The sequence below is a fragment of the Carassius auratus genome, chromosome 40 (assembly GCF_003368295.1).
Source record: "Carassius auratus strain Wakin chromosome 40, ASM336829v1, whole genome shotgun sequence".
Taxonomy (NCBI): Eukaryota; Metazoa; Chordata; class Actinopteri; order Cypriniformes; family Cyprinidae; genus Carassius; species Carassius auratus.
Genome location: NC_039282.1, coordinates 4,739,662 through 4,759,535, shown reverse-complemented (window position 1 = coordinate 4,759,535; position 19,874 = coordinate 4,739,662). Strand labels below are relative to the sequence as shown.

General features: G+C 39.2%; 1 pseudogene; it reads left to right on the top strand.

Annotated features, from left to right (window-relative positions):
- The window catches only part of LOC113058898 (S-adenosyl-L-methionine-dependent tRNA 4-demethylwyosine synthase-like), a 54,692-nt pseudogene that overhangs the window by 16,822 nt on the left and 17,996 nt on the right, over positions 1-19,874 (top strand).

Genomic DNA, 19,874 nt, shown 5'->3' with positions numbered 1-19,874 from the left:
TGTTTTGTTTGTTTTGATTCCCTAAGCATAACCACATTGTAATTTTATATATTCTTAAATATTTAAAATTTAAATATTTTTTAAGGAGTTATTTTCACTCAAATATGTCTTGCTTTAGTTTTTTGAATTTGAATTTGGATTTTTTTTGTACTAGATTGTAATAGATTTAAAATAGATATATATTTCTATTACTCAGTTGCCGTTGCCGTTGCCATTTTATTTTTACATTTTTGCATTTCTCATTTTCTAAAATAATGTTGTTGTTTTTTAATATGAATCCATTCACTTATTTATTATCTTAAAATTGTAATAGAAATGAGTCACAATGGCCAGATTGGTAAAATTATTTAATCTTTCTTTTTTTTTTGTGGGGTGGGGTAAATTATATAGTCGTCTTAACTATATAATTAAAGGTAATGTTCCACCCGAAAATTAAAGTTGACCCTCAGAGTTTCTTTCTTTCTCCTGTTGAACACAAAAGAAGATATTTTGAAGAATGCTGGGAAACTAACAATTACCGGTAGTCAAAAGAACTACAATGAAAGTCTATTGACAAATGTTTGGAAACAAACATTCTTCAAAATATCATCTTTTGGTTTCAACACAAGAAACTTCTAGAGGGGTAGAACTTTAAGCTTTCAACTAAAAACAGAATGGAAAAAGCCAGGGCTAGCTGTTCATCCCACCCACTGACTAGTCGATTTTGAAAATGTAGTTTTGTACATCCTCATAATAGATTTTGGCTCTACCCCTGGTGAAATGAAGGGGTATGGTGCCACATTCAGCATCGTCTCAGCTCCTGTTGCTATTTGTGGCAGGGGACGGAAGTAAGGCCTGTTGCCTGACATTTGCGCCCTTTCATATGATGTGAGAGCTGTAGAAAGGGTCACAGGACACTAATTTGCACGCAGTGGGGGTGCAGGTGTTGTTCTCAGGGGATTGAATCTATGCTCAGGGGCCGTGTAATGCTGTGATTGTGATGTGCTGACAGGACCTGTCCTCTCTCATTCTCTCGGTGCAGACACCACACCAACCCGGTGGGCAGAGTGGCTCTGGAAAATGGACCCGGCCGGGAAGATCATTCTGGAGATCCGCAGGAACATGATTCGCCAGTTCAGAGGTAAGGACTCCCCGGAGCGTTGGTGTCTGTTACCTTCAGGTGACCTCATCTACCGCCTCCAATCAAACACCAGTGGATTGAAAGGGTTGGTTCATTACTAGATACACTTATTGGCCACAGTCTACGTTCTATTGCACACAAAATTCGATGGCAACAAATGACATGAAAGGTATTTTTGCAACAGATCCAATGTGGACATGAAATAAAAGTATGCTTTGGAAATCTTCTTGTGCCAAAAACTTAGAATATTTGTTGAGAGCAGGATATTCTCACATGCTTTTAATAGGCCTTTACACTGCAATTGCACAGAAATAACTAGTTTTGTCTTCTGGGATATAAATATAGCCAAATATATTCAAATCCTTTTTCCTCAGAGGCACAGATCCAGTTGGAAGCTGTTCAGACATTGTGTGACATAACACTGTGTTGACGTCTCTACACTCTGAACACCCTCCCGGTTTCAGAGATTGTCCAACAGACACTGGGGTATATTTAGCTGTCACTACGGTTTGCAGAAGGCAGTAACAGGACCGGCTCTAAGTGCAGTTCGACTGGGTCTAATTTATTCATTTGCACCCTGTCACTTTCTTCAGCATCTGCTGGATCAGATCAGTAGTGGATCCATCAGCTTTCAGCAGAATTAAGGGGATGAGGTTTGTTGCTGGATCAGTTTGACGGGTTGAGATCAGATGGAAAGGGCATCTCGCTGAGACTTCATTTGTAAAGCAATGTATGAGAGTATTATTTCATGTGCTGCTTCATAGGTGTTACATACTTATGCAGATTTTTCTCATACAGGCGTATGGAGGGGACACAATAAATTCTAGTCAATGGAGAGCATACAGTTGGTAAAGTTGGTTTATTTAGCCATATTTGGATGAAATTAGTTTTCCTTTCTGGATAACCGGTGTTTCATAGATCCTGTCTTAGTTAATTGTGTCTGTGTTTTTCCTCAAACAACGTCTGAAAAATATAATTGATCAGATTATATACTGTTTTTCTTCCAACTCATGCATCTTCTGAAAAATCTAATTACATATGAATAGGAAATATCTGTGATTGCAGCATTAAAAAAAATGTTTCCCATTGCATTTCCTTATGCATCTTCATTATTAATTTAGAACATTTTTCAAACTGTCTGGGTGATGTAACAGTTGATGGTTAATGCTGAGATCTGATGTAAAAAGAAAATGTAGTCCAATCACAGACTGCACAAAAACTTATTCTTTCATGAAGTCTATGTTTTGGGGTGGTGTGGTGGGGTCTGGGCTGTTAATTGAAAGCTTGTAGATTAAATCCCATGATATGAATCAAATGGTCATCAAAACTAAAGACCAAAACTAAAGTCTGGACTTTATGCAAGATTGTATGACATTGAGAATTAAAAATGTTTTAAAATTTCATTTAAGTTCCAGAACTGCAAACAAATTGTCATTTGAGTTCAAGGAGGTTGAATTAAAATGGTAAAAAATCATATGCTGTTAGTGTAGTTTTAATTGCAATAACGCAGAATATCCTGTGACCAATTTGTTTTAAATTCAAGCTCATGAATTGATAGTGAGCCTATTGCCAAACTCAATTCATGACTGTAAGTTGCTTTGGATAAAAGCAGCAGCTAAATGACAAATTAGAGAATTAAACAGTGCAGCTTTTATCCAATCAAATGTTACCGCCAAGGGAAATTATTTCTGCTTTGATGCCAACTTTTCGGATTTAGGTAAGTCATGATAGAAAATGATGTCCTTCATACTTAGGAATATTTTTGCAATGACATTCCAATATTGTGTCATAAGACAATCTAATTCTAGCAAATTTCCTTTTCCCTCCAAAATGTGCCTCTTGTGACAGAACACATTCCTGTCTCCTTCCTCATCTCAGCAATCAGGTGACGTCAGCTCGTAATGGGTTGTGATTTTACTGCCAGATCCAAAGTTCAAGTATTTTGGCAGACATCTGGATCAGACTCTTTTAGGATGGAAAGGTCACACACGATGGGTTTTCAAGGATCTTAAGATGGGAACTGAATCCTGTGCTTTTTCTGAGCATTTGAAACAACTCACCGCACCGCCTTCATACTCCAGAACATGGGGTGATTTGGAGACTTGCTTGATGTATTTTTCCCCCGTCTGCAGTAGTCTGAAAAATTCATGTCTAGCGTAGATCGCTACAAAACAGATCTGCAGCTAAGAAAGGGAGTTCTCTGATGATATCTGCAGGGAATGGTATTAGGTGGGTGGCACAGTCCCAAAGTCAGAATGATTTGATTTTATCATTTGCAAATTAAACTTTCTGCTGTACGAAACTCAAGACATCTGTCTTTCATCAGCAACTTAGCAAAAGAAAATGAACATTACTCACGGCCTACTATTTTAGTTGAATTATTTTTCAGAAATCTAATATTGTTCCAATCAAGTGTCTCTTTTTTCCCTTCGGGTTTCTAGAAAAATAGACTTGGAATGTTTGTCTAAAACAGAACACATTTTTTGTCCCAAAGATTAACAGTTGTGGTGCATCTGAGCCAGAGGGTCCTGATGGAGACTACTGTAGGTGTTGTTCCAGTGTCTGAGTTGGTGCCAGATGTGTGTGTGTTGTACCACCTCCACACTGTCGTATTGGTCTCACCATCCTTCCTGGCTTGGTGGCGCAGTTGACATTTTGCAGTTACATCACTGCTGCATGTAGCAGAAGTAACCCATGATGACCCAGGGCTGAGTAAACAAACGCAGTAACAAGTGAACACAGAGTGGATGAAAGGAGTGGAAGAACACTGTGCAGAGGGTACAGAGCCAGGCTCCTCAATGAGAAAGAAAGAGGGAGCAAAATGTAGAGTGGCTACTACAACTTGCAATGTTGCTAGTTCATTGACCGATTAAATATTTTATTATTACAGCATTTTTAGTTTTTTGGGGGGGGGGGCAAGATTTCTAATACACTAGAAACCAATTTCAAATTTGCCTGCAGTCCACTGTTTGTCCAAAGATGTCTTTTTGATTTTAGACATAATTGGGTTGCTTTTGCGGTCTATAATTTCGTTTTTGAAGATTAAAAGTTTCTCCGAGTTGAATTTGCTGAGACAACTTTAAGATATTTGTTGATTGGTTAATTTCATTCAAAGTAAACACTGGGACTCTGGTGCTTTAAAAACATCGCTGTTTCATCATCCCAAAATGGGGTGAGATTCCCAAAAGCATTCTTAACTTACTAAGTTCTGTTGTTACCAATATAGTTCTACGTTTCAGTGTTTTCTGTATCAGTATCAGTATCTGCCGTTTCTTATACAAATTTAGTCTTTAAATTTGTCATAAAAATAAAACCAGTTTTTTTCATAGAGAGCACATGTGTGAATTTTCTTTGACCATTGACAAAAGGGTAAAACCCCTTTTTTGAAATCTCAAAATAAAACGGGAAAATGGAGAACAAAAATACCGAAATAGTCCATGTATACAATTTATATAAATAATCTGACATTATTTCGTTCTTGAACCAAAAAAATATTACTCCACCATCTACATGATGTAATTAACAGCAATTCTATATCGTCGAACCAACAAAGTTTCTGGAAACAGTTGTCTCTAGCTATGTAATTTTGTAGAATAAAAATGTGAGTTATGTTGTTTTATGTAGGGAGTCACGATAAATATCGGCTGATATGCGTCAGTAATGCAGGTTCTGTAATCCACTGTAAATTTACTGACAAGATGTGCATATCGGCAGATATTTATCCTGCATGTCTAATTGAATGTGAATCGCACCTCAGTCTCAGTGGCAGATTTGAGGAGAGTTTGAAAAACTTATGTTTGCAATTCTGCCTGTGGCCCTAGTTGCGAAGAAACTACACACTTAAGCTTTAACAAATGCCATCGCAATCTGATCACTGAACACTTTTTAACCATTTGGTGTTTTTTCCACATGATAGGTGTTCCAGGAGTGCGTCCCGAGCGCTTTGAAGAGGGCCTCACTGTGAAGCACTGTGCTCTGTCTTTGGTGGGTGAGCCCATTGTAAGGGAAACAGGTCAATTTAGCTCAAAGGGAATCATTTAAGATTTTAAAGGGAATTTGAACAGAATCACTGTTTCACGGCTGTTCACGGAGACGCGCCTGCGATTCAGTGAACGAGCCGTTTAACATCAAATCTGCGCTGGATACTAATATCCAAACTATAGTGAAAACACTATCAATTAGCACAGTAACAAGATCGGCAGTTTAAGACATTAACTTGTAAGCACAAAACACAAGATACTTCTCTTTTCAATATGAATAAGGCTTTATTAGATAAATCTAAGACATATAAACTAATCTAACACATAAACGCACGCACACACACATTCACACAAGTTGCAGGAAGGTCGAAAGTTAGGGAAAGATGAGTTTAAGAGAATGGAAATATGGAATCCCAAGTTAACAGCAATACGTTAAATTGCATAGACATGAACAACCATCAATCACGTAATTAGCGCTCGCATTGAGTTCCTCAATGGGGTTAAAATTATATTAGATACACCAGCACAACAAATATCTGGGAATACGTTGCCTTCGTTTGCTGTGAAAGGGACTCCAGTTGAAAGGGGTATCCCGGTGTCGCTGATTGGCTGGAAGTTCAGTTGGCTGAAGTGACATCTTGGGAAGCCCGTGGTTGTTGGGCGTTGGCTGAAAGTGCAGAGTCGTGTTCGCTGGTTGAAGTTGAATGGACGTTACAAAACTTAACTCAGAACACGAAACTCTCAAACGGAAAAAAGAAAAGAAATAAAGTTTGACGAGACTAGGTTGTGTTCCTTCTCATAGTAGCAGCAGGCAGGCACGCTGGAACCGCGCTCAAAGAACAATGATGACTACCGCATGGCTAGATGCTACAAGCTAAAGCTAGGTAGCAAAGCTACAAGCTAAAAGCTAAGAGCAGGCATGACTGATAGCACGAGCAAATGCTAGAACTAAAAGCCGACATGGCTAATAGCAGCAGCTAGACTAGAACTAAAAGCAAGGCATGACTAAAAGCCAGGCATGACTAAAAGCCAGGCATGACTAAAAGCAAAATTTCATGGGGTCCAAAGTATTTAAAACTTCCTTGTTGGCCACCCCTCAAATGTTGCCTTGACCAATCAGATATGTTCTTTGGGTGGGTATCATAAATCATTTGTTTATCTTACCAAGCATGTGGTTCTTGCCTCACAGGGTCTAATTTTGGACATGATTCCTATAACATGATTATGATATATTTTACAAATAAATGATTGTCAGGACAATATCAAGCAAGAAAATGTGATTATTTGAATACTAGACATGACTAGGTATCCTATAGTTATCAAAAGACATACACAATAAGTGATTATACATGATAGTCAAATGTGTGGGTTACACGTAAATGAATATGGAGTTAAGCAATGGAATGATTCATTCATAAGTCTTTTTTGAGTTCATTCTGGTCCATATATAATGTATAAAAAGGGTTTCTTTGCCATTCTCTGGCAAAGGACTTTTCTGTGAAGACAAAGGTTTAAAGCCCTTCCCCCTTAGGAATTTCAGTCTGGTTTCACTGGCTGGGGGGGGAAGTCAATGCAAGTATTTAACTTGATCTCCTGGGTTTACATGTGATGTCCAGCGTTGCATTCCAATCACGAACAATAAATTTGACAATCTCTTCTTCGAATTAAAATTGTCAATAATTGTTCTATTGGTGTTAATGTTGAAAGCTTTTGTGTGAACAAGTTGGTTGGTTGGTTATCTTGCTTGGTTCCTGTGGCACTAGAACTGATTTATGACTTCCTTGAGGAATTCAGCTCATGTTTCAATGCACACAGCTCTGATAGACTCTTTGATTTGTCTGATTTGACTCATTTCTGCTACATATATCCCCCTTTCGATCGGCGAGGTGTTTAGGTGAAGACATCGTCGATCGCTGGAGAAACAAAGGCAGAAGAAGCAGACAAACACAGCAAACAGCAAGACAACACCTCCATGACAGTTACTGTACTGTCAGGTTATTTAGGTACACGTGGTTAAGTTCAATTAGTCAATGTAGTTTAGCACATTGAGGATAGTTTAGATCGTCTTGGAAATTGTTTTTATTTTGATTCATCAATCAAATTTGTGGTTAACTTTGTTTGGTTCTTCTAGGTTGTCTTACTTTACATGTTTACCATTAGTTTTCTAGTAATTTCATTTTCAATTCAATGAATTGACCTATCATGCATGGAGCTCTCTGGCTTCCATTCAGTTTAGAGTGGCTGGCGGATATTAGGTGTTGCGAGTCAATCCTAATATCAGACCTTCGACCCTCGCAGGGTGTCTAGGCGTTTCACCTACTCAGGAAAGAGGGGAAGGAGAAGGATAGGTAAAAGAAGAACAAAACAAAACAAGGCTGCTGTGGGTTTTCCTAGCATGTGTTACAACTACTATTGAGCTAGGATGTCAGGTGCAGCTAGTGTGTCATGAACCTTAACTTAGTGTCAGGTGTTCTACCTATTGTGAGGATGGCTGCACGTTTCTTCATGGTGGGTATGTGTAACTTTGTTACACTAAAAGTTGGATATTCTACCTGTGGGAAGAATATGTTTGTTGACTGTGTTATCAGTAGATGTGTTTACCTCTGGGTGTAGGTAATGTTGTGTGTTACTGGTGTAGTGCATGTGTGGTCAGATCTGTTCAAATCTGTGTTGTCTCCCCCTTTTTCTAGCATGTCACTTAAGACTGGCTCTCAGCATCCTTGGCTTGGATGAGGGCGTGTCCATGGTCTAATGAGGGGTCAGTCCAGCAAGGCAGGAAGTTCTTTGGCAGACAGTCGGAGGCAGTTTGGCATGGCTGTGTGAAGCTGAGTTGCAAAACTTGTCTCCTATGTTGCATTCTTCTTGTGATGCCTTCTGGCTGTAGCAGACTTTCTGACCTTCTGTGCTCTGGTGGTTGCTGTTGCACAGACAGGGAATTTGGTACTTGGAGTTGGAGTTCATTTGACAGTTTGTTAGTGACTGAGGTGATGTCCTTTAGTACCTCAGATTTTTCATCAACAGTTGGCCGTGAAAGACTTGTTCATTCTGGGTTGTTGTTGAACAGGTGCTTGTCATCTCTGATGCGGTGCACCAGGTGATCACCGGCCTTCCGTTCTGTCGCTGGTCACAGCGAGCATGACTCAACTTTGTGGTCACCTGCATGTAAATTGTCTTGAAGGAACTCTCTTAGTTGTTCCATGACTTGTTCCATGTCTTCTAATGGTAAGCGGTTATGTTCTTGTGAGTACTCAGCACTGTGCATGTCTGAGTGGTGCTGAGGTGGGTTTTGTTGTCGCTTACCCACACGAGTTGCTCTTGGATGAGTCAGGTGATTACCTTTGGATATCTGGTTAGGTTTCCAGATGTTATCCTTTTGGTTTCTTGAGAAGCGTGGCTGGTCCCATGGATTTTTCCAGCAGTTGGGCTGAAAGCGGTCGTGGATATGGGCGTCACGTTCTCTGTGCTCTTGATGGAAGACTCTGGTGTTGTGATGCCGCTGGGTGTCGTCCAGTGCAAGGCTTGAGTCTTTGTTGACAGAGTTCAAGAGTGTGGATGTTTTGTTACCTTTCTTTGAGGCCAACTTCTGCTTGTTATAGGCCTTCTGTGTTAGGTCACGCAACTGTTGGATGGTCATGGAGTTCGGACAGGCCATGACACCTAGATGGTGACTTACTCCGGGGTGCAGATTCTTTAGGAAGAGGGTTTTGAAATTCACATCCTCTTCAAGGTCAGGGCTGTTGTGTGCACCAAAGTAGGCTTGTCGGAGTCGGTTGTAATAAGCTTGTGGAGTCTCTTGACGACCTTGTTTGGTTTCCAAGGCAGTTAACAGTCCATGTTCAGACTCTGGGTCTGTAAACTCTTTAATCAGGACCTCACGAAGTCGCTGGTAGTTTGACTTGGTTTGACTGGGCTGTCGATCTAGAAAGTTTCGTACCTCGGAACTGGACGTGGCTCTAAGGAGGTATAACCAGTCTCTGTCAGTCACATGAGGTCTCACTTCCAGGTGAAATTCGATATCTCGCAGATAAGCTTGGATGTCGGGGCTCTCTGTGGAGTTCGGGTTGAACCTGCTGATGTTTTTAGACAGCTTGTTGAGGTCTTTGATGGTCATCCCGTGTGCAGCTTCAAGGCCTTGGACGGGAGGTTTTCTTTCGTTGGCAGGAAAGGGTTGTGTGGCGAAGGCAGGTGAGGTTTTGGGTTGTGGCCCTTCGCTCCTTTCGTCACATGCCAGTTCTTGGACGTGGGACTCTGCTCTGCTCAGCAGTGATGAGGCTAAGAGATGTTTCTCTTTTCTTGGCTCTAGTTTGTGCTTGTAAGCATTTTGGAGTTCTTTTCTGACCATGTAGAGCTCATCGTTGGTATCATCTAGTTGTTGGGTCAGATTGTCCATTTCAGTTCTGTACCTTTCAAGGTGGTCTTTCAAAGCACTGATTTCAGAGTTCTTGTTTCTGATGTCTAGCTTGGCTTTCTCTAGTAGCTGTTCGGCATACTGGAGTCTGTTTACCAGGTCTTTCTGAGCAGCCGTTGCATGTCGCTGGTCGAGCTGAGCTGCTGCCAGGGCTGCTAGGAGCTTCATAACTTGTTCTGTTGTATCCTGCTCCCTCTCGCTGGGTGCTTTGAGTTGATTTCGAACTTTCACTTCCAGCTTGTCTATGCGACGTTGAGCACCTGTCAGCTCCTCTTGAAGGTGGGTGATGTGCTTGTCGCTCAGTTTCAGCTGGGTTGTGAAGGCATAGCTTAGTGAGCTCGTGATCTTGACTAGCTCCTCGTGGTTGTTGTTCTGGCTTGAATCTTGTGTCAGGAATCTTCTCAGGATTAGGATTATTATTAAAAATAATAACAGTTCAAATGTCTTTGGAGTGAGGCTGTCTGTTATGCCTCTCAGCCAAATGTTCACATCTTCCCCATGGGCAATGGGGTCTGCAGTCTGCGGCATGTTGGCACGCTGGGGAGAAGAGAGACTGACACAGATCTGTGTGGAGTAAAAGCCTATGTGTGGTGGGACAACTAAGTGTTGTATCAGTGATTGTGAACCACTAGTGAAATGTGGTGATGACTGTGTTGGTCTCAGGGTGTCTAAGTAGACTAGAGATGCGAAGACTTTGTCACTCTAATGAGGAAGAGGAAAAGAGAGACAGAGGTGAAAAACAAATTCAAATGACAAGCAAAATTTCTGTTTTTCAAATGAGGAAAATTATTTTTTCCAATTAAATGTTATCAAAAACGTAAATAATATTATTATATTTCTTGCTTTGGACAAAAGAATACAATAATAATTCTGATATCTCTTTTCTTAGTCTGACAGGATTGACACCGTACACCTTTCAGTTGGACCGTTCACCAGGGAGTCAGCGAAGGCGACAGTTGCTCAACACGTATCTCTATTAAATTGATCTCAACGATGGATGAGATGCTAAAACTTGGAATGCGTTTCCAAATGTAGGGAGGTTAGGAAGAACAAATGAGAGGATGATTACAATCAAATTCATAAGGATGATTCGTCGTCTTTGGCACGATTGTGTATTTACTTCACTTAGAATTGATTGATGGTTCTTACATGTCCTACAAATGTAAAAAGAGAAGAGGAAAGTAAAGGAGAGAGAGGACGGAGATGGTAAGTCTCAGAAGCGGTTACCTCAACTACAAGGAGAGCGTTGTGTTAGTTGCTGCACAACTAATCAAACAAAATAAACTTTAAATGAAAGAGAGTTGTCTTTCTAATTTATTTGAACTCGTAGTGAGGGATAACAATGTCTCCTTTTAGGGCTCAGGTTTGTCGTTCCCAGGCTAGGATACACAAAGTAAAGAAATGGTAAGAAAAAGTAAAATTAAAAAAATTAATAAATGGGCAAAATATGCAAAAATGAAATAAAAAAAAAAGGAAATCAATAAGTAAAACAATAGTGGTTAAGTGTATAACCAAAATAGGAAGAGGGGTAAAACGCATTCAAATAATTAAAGGTCTGAATAGCATATATTCAGATGGGTAATAAATAAATTAGGAACAATAAGTTTACTTAAACTTCCAAAGTTCAAGGCTTATTCATTCCTAAAATAATAAGACCCAAAAGAGAATACTAGAAATAAAAGATCATATGAAATGATCTGAGAGGGAAATTTTAAATGATTCAAAATAAATTTAATGTTTCAATTAAATTTCAATTTGACAATTAATAATTGTGAGTCAGTATTTCCCTTTCTAGTAAAATGAAAATAAGTGGTCTAGTGAGAAAAGAGAGCGATAAAAAGAAAGAGACTAACAAGTGTTAGTTAAGATGTTTAAAATGGTTAAATCACGTCAGCGTTGCCCAAACACACATTATTCTACCACTGGATGGTAATGCTAACGGCTAACCTTTGAGGCCAGTGGCTATAGTATAGACTTCAATGTAAATGCAATGGTTTCGTTAGCTTAGCCAAACCGCGGAGTTTGTGCGCTGCGCGTGCACAGTTCAGAGTTGCTCCGGAAGTACGTTAGGCTTCCGGGTCACGGTCGTCACTATGGCAACCAAAACACATTCTAGTGGATTAGTACATGAATCGTTGCGTTGTTGCAAATACAGTTAAGCATGTTACATGAAATGTCGGCTCATTTCAACACTGTACAAATAACAACACCGCCTTTCAGTTGGTTTTGCGATGTGGCACTTAAACTCTCAGTTTGTATAGAGTTAAATTTATCTTAATTCAAATAGCAGCTTCCTGCTGTAGTTATTATATCAATCTCAGTTTTTCTGGACACAAACATAAAAGTTTTCCTTCGCTGTTGGTACACAGTTAAAATTTACTTGATCAAGCTTTTAAAACACTCCCATTCAAATTACTCTCGGACACACGCCGTGTTACGCGAGATTGCATTCACTTGTGAACGGATACAAATGGGCAAACATTGTTCTCTAATGTTTAACGTTAACTTAGGGGAGTCGAATATCAAATTTGATTCGGCAGTGGAACACGCACTGGCAATCAAACTATATGAAATATGAATACGGGGACTTTGATAAATAGATTGAGGAACCCGCTCAAAACTATTCTTTATTCACCGATTTATATCCCTTTTGAAACACTAACAGTTTAGCTCCGTTCAGCAAACAGTGACTGAGATAGCGTTTGAGACACTGGAACACGCAGTGAAATCAAATCAGCTATAAAACAAGGCATTACACAAATGAGGAACACGCTCAATTTCTACCTTATTGTACGATCTCAGATGTTTACTTTTAAGTTCACTTACTGCTGTTAACAAAAGGGAGACGGACTCGAGTTAAAGTCTCCTCTAGCTCCTTTCATTCAAGTGGGAGGGCGCGCGCTGCTTACGTCACGCAAACACACACACACATACTCAGGTCTCGGAAGCTTTTCATCCGTCATTCCTTTAGCAAAATCAAAGATTAAATAACTTGGTTTATGCTCATAATTTAGGTTAAACTGCCCGCAATCATTCTCCACCATTATAAATGTAAGGGAAACAGGTCAATTTAGCTCAAAGGGAATCATTTAAGATTTTAAAGGGAATTTGAACAGAATCACTGTTTCACGGCTGTTCACGGAGACGCGCCTGCGATTCAGTGAACGAGCCGTTTAACATCAAATCTGCGCTGGATACTAATATCCAAACTATAGTGAAAACACTATCAATTAGCACAGTAACAAGATCGGCAGTTTAAGACATTAACTTGTAAGCACAAAACACAAGATACTTCTCTTTTCAATATGAATAAGGCTTTATTAGATAAATCTAAGACATATAAACTAATCTAACACATAAACGCACGCACACACACATTCACACAAGTTGCAGGAAGGTCGAAAGTTAGGGAAAGATGAGTTTAAGAGAATGGAAATATGGAATCCCAAGTTAACAGCAATACGTTAAATTGCATAGACATGAACAACCATCAATCACGTAATTAGCGCTCGCATTGAGTTCCTCAATGGGGTTAAAATTATATTAGATACACCAGCACAACAAATATCTGGGAATACGTTGCCTTCGTTTGCTGTGAAAGGGACTCCAGTTGAAAGGGGTATCCCGGTGTCGCTGATTGGCTGGAAGTTCAGTTGGCTGAAGTGACATCTTGGGAAGCCCGTGGTTGTTGGGCGTTGGCTGAAAGTGCAGAGTCGTGTTCGCTGGTTGAAGTTGAATGGACGTTACAAAACTTAACTCAGAACACGAAACTCTCAAACGGAAAAGAAAAGAAATAAAGTTTGACGAGACTAGGTTGTGTTCCTTCTCATAGTAGCAGCAGGCAGGCACGCTGGAACCGCGCTCAAAGAACAATGATGACTACCGCATGGCTAGATGCTACAAGCTAAAGCTAGGTAGCAAAGCTACAAGCTAAAAGCTAAGAGCAGGCATGACTGATAGCACGAGCAAATGCTAGAACTAAAAGCCGACATGGCTAATAGCAGCAGCTAGACTAGAACTAAAAGCAAGGCATGACTAAAAGCCAGGCATGACTAAAAGCAAAATTTCATGGGGTCCAAAGTATTTAAAACTTCCTTGTTGGCCACCCCTCAAATGTTGCCTTGACCAATCAGATATGTTCTTTGGGTGGGTATCATAAATCATTTGTTTATCTTACCAAGCATGTGGTTCTTGCCTCACAGGGTCTAATTTTGGACATGATTCCTATAACATGATTATGATATATTTTACAAATAAATGATTGTCAGGACAATATCAAGCAAGAAAATGCGATTATTTGAATACTAGACATGACTAGGTATCCTATAGTTATCAAAAGACATACACAATAAGTGATTATACATGATAGTCAAATGTGTGGGTTACACGTAAATGAATATGGAGTTAAGCAATGGAATGATTCATTCATAAGTCTTTTTTGAGTTCATTCTGGTCCATATATAATGTATAAAAAGGGTTTCTTTGCCATTCTCTGGCAAAGGACTTTTCTGTGAAGACAAAGGTTTAAAGCCCTTCCCCCTTAGGAATTTCAGTCTGGTTTCACTGGCTGGGGGGGGAAGTCAATGCAAGTATTTAACTTGATCTCCTGGGTTTACATGTGATGTCCAGCGTTGCATTCCAATCACGAACAATAAATTTGACAATCTCTTCTTCGAATTAAAATTGTCAATAATTGTTCTATTGGTGTTAATGTTGAAAGCTGTTGTGTGAACAAGTTGGTTGGTTGGTTATCTTGCTTGGTTCCTGTGGCACTAGAACTGATTTATGACTTCCTTGAGGAATTCAGCTCATGTTTCAATGCACACAGCTCTGATAGACTCTTTGATTTGTCTGATTTGACTCATTTCTGCTACACCATCATGTATCCTGAGATCAACTCCTTCCTTCGACTCCTTCACCAGCAGAATATATCCAGCTTCCTGGTCACCAACACTCAGTTCCCTGAGGAGATCAGGTGGGATTAAAAGCCTTAAGGTAATGGGATCTGCTGTGCGCAAAATTGTTCAGCTTGGGGACTAAATGGTGAATCAGCTACTGAAAATCAGATGTCAGTGATCCACTAATCATAACATAGTGGGCACACATTCCTTTCAATGTCTATGATGATCAAACTTTTGTTATGTATCTTGTCATGTATTATTAAGTGATTCTGATCTGGTGCCTACAGACAAAGCCCGTTTTTCTATGCATTTATTCTCTGTATATCTGCAGTAGTTCTAACAGCTGAACATCCTCCAGCTTGAAGTTTTTCCCTCAGTCTTTGAAGTCCCACTTGGGCTGTAACTGGAGTGATAAGCCATAATCATGCACTGAATTGCAAATCACAGCTTCTTTGACTCCCAGCTCTTCCAATTCCACTGGATTGTGCTAAATTCATGAGTTTTCAGCACAAGCCAAAAAGCTTTTAGCTCTCTCACTCTTTCTGCTTCCCAGCTTAATGCAAAATATATCCTAACCTCATTCTCCCGGCTGCTGCACGCCGAATCCTTTCACAGAGCAGGTTATCTGAGGGTGAGGGGACGTCACCTCAGCTGCTGGAATATCACTTTGGCAGTGTGCTGAGGAAGTGAGAAACACTTGTCAATCGTTGGTGTGTATCTGGTAGCTGCAAGCTTCGCCACGCTTCTCTACAGAAGCATGCCTTTTCTGCGTGATAAACAAACCAAAAAATTATATTCAGTGTGGGTCCCAGCACTGAGCTTTTCCTGCTTTCTTAAATGCTGTTATAATGAGATCCTAGACCTGTGGCTCATATCAGTATGGTAATTTTTTATTGCATTCTTTTCAGGAGGAAAGGATGAAATGGTTCACCGGCACAAACCTCACACTAACAACTCAAAATAACCAGTGATGCTGAGACTTATTTTAATGCTCTTTATTGGTGTATACATACAGAGAGCTTGTGTTTTAGTACATTATATTATTTAAATGCTGTTTTCTTTTTTAGTTTTATTTATGTGCTTTCATTTTAACATAGTTTATACAGACAAGAATGTGCAGGGCAAGAGAGCACTTCTGTTCGTTCATTTTCATTTTGAACAGTGTTTTTATTTTTTTAAATCTGCAGTACAGTTCTAAAACATTCCCTCTTAGATTTTAGAATAGAATTCAGTAATATTATTTAGAGCATTTTTGTGTAATAAGCATTGTTTTTTGCCTTAACACTTTTCACTAATTAAAGGATTCTTCACAGTGCATGACACTGAACAACTGGAACAAAAGTAAACAATATAACAAAAAAAATGTATAAAGTAAGAATAAAAAAGCTGGAATAACCCTGAATAAACTTACGAGTTTTAATTAGGTTTTAAAGGTGTGAAGATAGCACTATTATGCCCCTTTTTACAAAATGTAATAAAACTTTCAGGTGTCCCCAAAATGTGTCTGTGAAGTTTCAGCTCAAAATATTGACAGGCTAGGAAGTGGAGTTAGCAGATTTTTTTTTGCATGATCAGCCTAGAACAGTGACCGGCCGATTCCGAGCTGGTCCATTTTGACGTCACACTTATGCTCAGATCTGCATGTAAACATGTCTTCATCATGGAAGTTCTTCGCTGTGAGTGAAGAAGACACAAAGTTCACCATTTGTAATACATGTAGGCCTAAAGTAAACCATGGGGGGACCTCAGGGTTTGATTAATGCTTGTCACTCAGTGGGATCTATGCTAATAGGGCACTGTCCGTCAACAGTTGTGGGTGGAGTCTGTACAAAGTGATGTCTGAGATAGACACTGCTTATGATTTATGTGGATTAAAAAAGAGTGGGTAGATTTTTTATCTTGTACACACATTTATGTTGAAACACTATGTAAAAGTGAATTTTGCATAATAGGAGACCTTTATAAATGGGCAGAGCAGGAAAGAAGTTGAACTGAGTAATCTACATATTGTCGTGCAAGGAGATGGAGGAAAGATATTTGACAAGGTGGTTCATGTGTGACTTAAAGCTGAAAATTAAGTAAAAAATCAGACCTAGATTGGTATAATGGATGAGGGATTCAATAAAATGTCTAAACACAGATTGTAGTGAGTTGAAAAGACTTTGTCTGAGTTTTGGAAAGTTATATATTCATAATTGTAACATCATGCATACAAGTTTATTAATAGTGAAAATCCTGTCCAGGCCTGTCAGCAGATACATATGCATTTCATTGGCATAGCAATGGTATTTGAGTGCATGCCATCAAATTATTTATGTAAATTTAAAAAAGTAAAGGGCCCAGAACTGAGCCCTGGGGGACACCATGAGTAGTGGGAGCAGGTCTTGATTTGGCTATCGGTAGGAATTAATGCCTTTCATTAATTAATTTAGGATATCAACCAGAGGAGAGCAGAATCAGTGATGCTAAAATCTGGAGAATATTGTGGCAGACTGTCAAAAGCCTTGTTGAGATTTAGGAGTACAAAAATAGCTAAGAATCAGAACCCTAGAGGAGGTTATCATCTGCCTGCTGAGATTTTTGAGAATGTATTTTAATCCACTCTTCAAGATGTTTTTTAGAATGACCACAATGTTTGAATGAGACACAGGGTCTGCATGTCAGCTTGTCTGTTTTGAAAACCAGTAGCTGTATTGACTTGTCTACTTGCCCATAGGGAAACCACAAGGAGGATTCTGCCCACTTATCACTCAGATACCTTGCCTTACTGTTTAGTGGCCGGCAACATTTACACTGTAGATACTGACATTCCCTAATTAGAATTACAATGTCTTTACTAAAATGATGATAGGGTGAGCTGAACCCAGTGACTAATCTTTTATTTGGCTAATGCAGCTCTGGCAGTTGGTACGGTATATTGTCTGAACATACACATTTCCTACTCTTGGCTTAATTCCAGTTTTTCTTCTCAAACTCAATCACTCAGTTGTGAGCTGCTTTTATTGTGTTGTACACATGCACAGTAACAAAGAATATGATACAATACAGCCTCTTGCTCTGGCTGGCCATAAATGGTTTAAGTCCTGATGCATATACACTCCAGTATTCTTCAGATTTGTTAATATGTAAAAAAACAAGACTTTGTTTATACAATGCTAAGTTAATTATCTCCCCAACTCTTTTTCTCTATCTATAGGAGTCTTGTGCCTGTTACACAACTTTATGTCAGCGTTGATGCCAGCGCAAAGGACAGTCTGAAGAAAATTGACCGTCCCCTTTTCAAAGACTACTGGCAGCGCTTCTTGGACAGTCTCAGAGCGCTTGGTGAAAAGGTAGGTCCACTGTGCTGTAATACAGATAAAAAAAAGAGTTTTAACTATGGTAGAACAGTTGATTTGTTTTGAGCATGTAATACTGCCATCTCACTGACTTCATAGTAACACAACCCAAAAACTACATTTAGATTTAGAAAAAAGTCTTAGATGTGGGACTGTTGTTCTACACACATAAGGCATATTTTACAATCTTAGTCTTAAAGAAGCCAAGAACCTTTTTTTAGGACAAAATGTTGTCAACAGTCACCAGTGTTGACCTTTGCTTAGCGGGAATCCCAAATAGAACTGTTATTATCAAGAGTACAAGACCCTGGGTAACACTGTGTGCTGCTTTTGATCTTTAAATAGTGTGCAGATCCTAATGAATCAGCTAGAGCTTGGACATCAGCACCATTGCTCCCAAATTACTTGTATTGACACTATTAGTCACTAGCCTGTGATGATTAATACGAACATTGTAATAATCATCACAGACCATGAAATTAAGACATAAAGAGACTGTGGTATTTATTCAGCGCTCCACAATTGCGCAAGTAAACATTTATCAAGTGTTTAACAAGGTTAATAGTTCTGTTATTTCTGTGCATTACTGCGTGTAAAACTTATAAACTTATGAAATATTTTTTTAATTGCCGAAAGCTGTTCTTCTCTTCACTCATTATTTTTCCTGTAATTCATATTAGGCCTGTATAAAATGTTTTGGAAATCCATGCTATCGATTATGTTAATCCCAAACAGCATGACTGCAAAGCTCCAGGATTGATTTCATCTTAACCCAAATCCTGTGATTTATCTGAGTAATAACGTGCGTCCATCTGAAACAGTGTTCATTTTTTTACCATCAAAAGTAGGAGTTGAATAAACGCCTTCAGATTTAACTGTGTTATTGAGGTGAAGTTCTTTTTAAAAATGCTAGTTGGATGAAGTGGATGCGTAGGCGCTGTCCGTCAACAGCTCTTACTTCGGGTTCAGCATGCTGACATGACAAACGCAAGGGCCTTGGCATTACTGCTTAATGATTTTAAGTGCCATCATTCAGAGATGATTCACTATGCATGTGTGCTAAACTTCTGTAATGACTTTCCTGCATTTGCCATTGAACAGACTGCTCATTCTACTGTACAGTATGTGTGTGTGTGCGTCTGTGTATATGTGAGTCATAAAAAGAACGACACAAGAAAAGAAAGTGCTCTTCTGTTTTCTAATGAGCTGAGATCACCTGCAGTGTCACTTTCTAACTGAAGAGAGCAACTCGACATTGATGGCACTGAAGGCAGCAGGATTGTGGGGCATCCAGGATAGTGCTTCCATCCAAAACGACTTGCAGATAAAAGAAGCAAAAAAAAAAAAAAAAAAGGAAATGCATATGGAAAGGTTTATTTTAAAGACATTCAAACTGGCCATTCCTATTTCAGTGGGTGATTTTGGGCCAGAATAAGCTGCAGTGTTACCAGACTTTAAGCTGATGGTGAAAGACTGGCTCTGAGACGAGCGAGACTTTCATGTGGCTGACACACGCTGCGCCTCCATCACTTGAACTTCACCTGTCTAGACTGACACTGATTCCTTACACCGTTTGTTTACCGTTTTATGTACTAATTGTGCCATGGATTATTCATGAATCTCATATTTAAAAGATTTTATTACAAGGCATTTGTTTCTGACTTCTATTTGTCAGAGATAAATAATAGGCAAGTATAAATACAAATTCATTAATGGCTGTTTTAACATTCATCACCATAACAGTTCTATTCCATTCTTTCCCCTGTAACTACAACATTACGTTCTCATTAAGTGAGCTGTTAATGCACATTCTGCTTAATTGATTTTCAGATATTTGCCAGCAATCTGTATTAATTATATACGGTTTAATTTTTTGTGTTTCTTTTTTTCATGTAATTTCTGTGCACTGTACAGAACTGGTTCTTGATAAATTGCCATTAGGAACTTGATATAGGAGCTTTTAGATATCTCATGCTTTTATTTGCAGTTACCTTGAAAGTGCACTGCCAGAGATATGTGCTCCTGTGTGATTTTGTGACCTTAAAAAGAAACTTTGCCACAAAACCAGTCACAGGGAATACATAACACCAAATAACAGAATGGACCGAGCTCTTTTTATACACCACT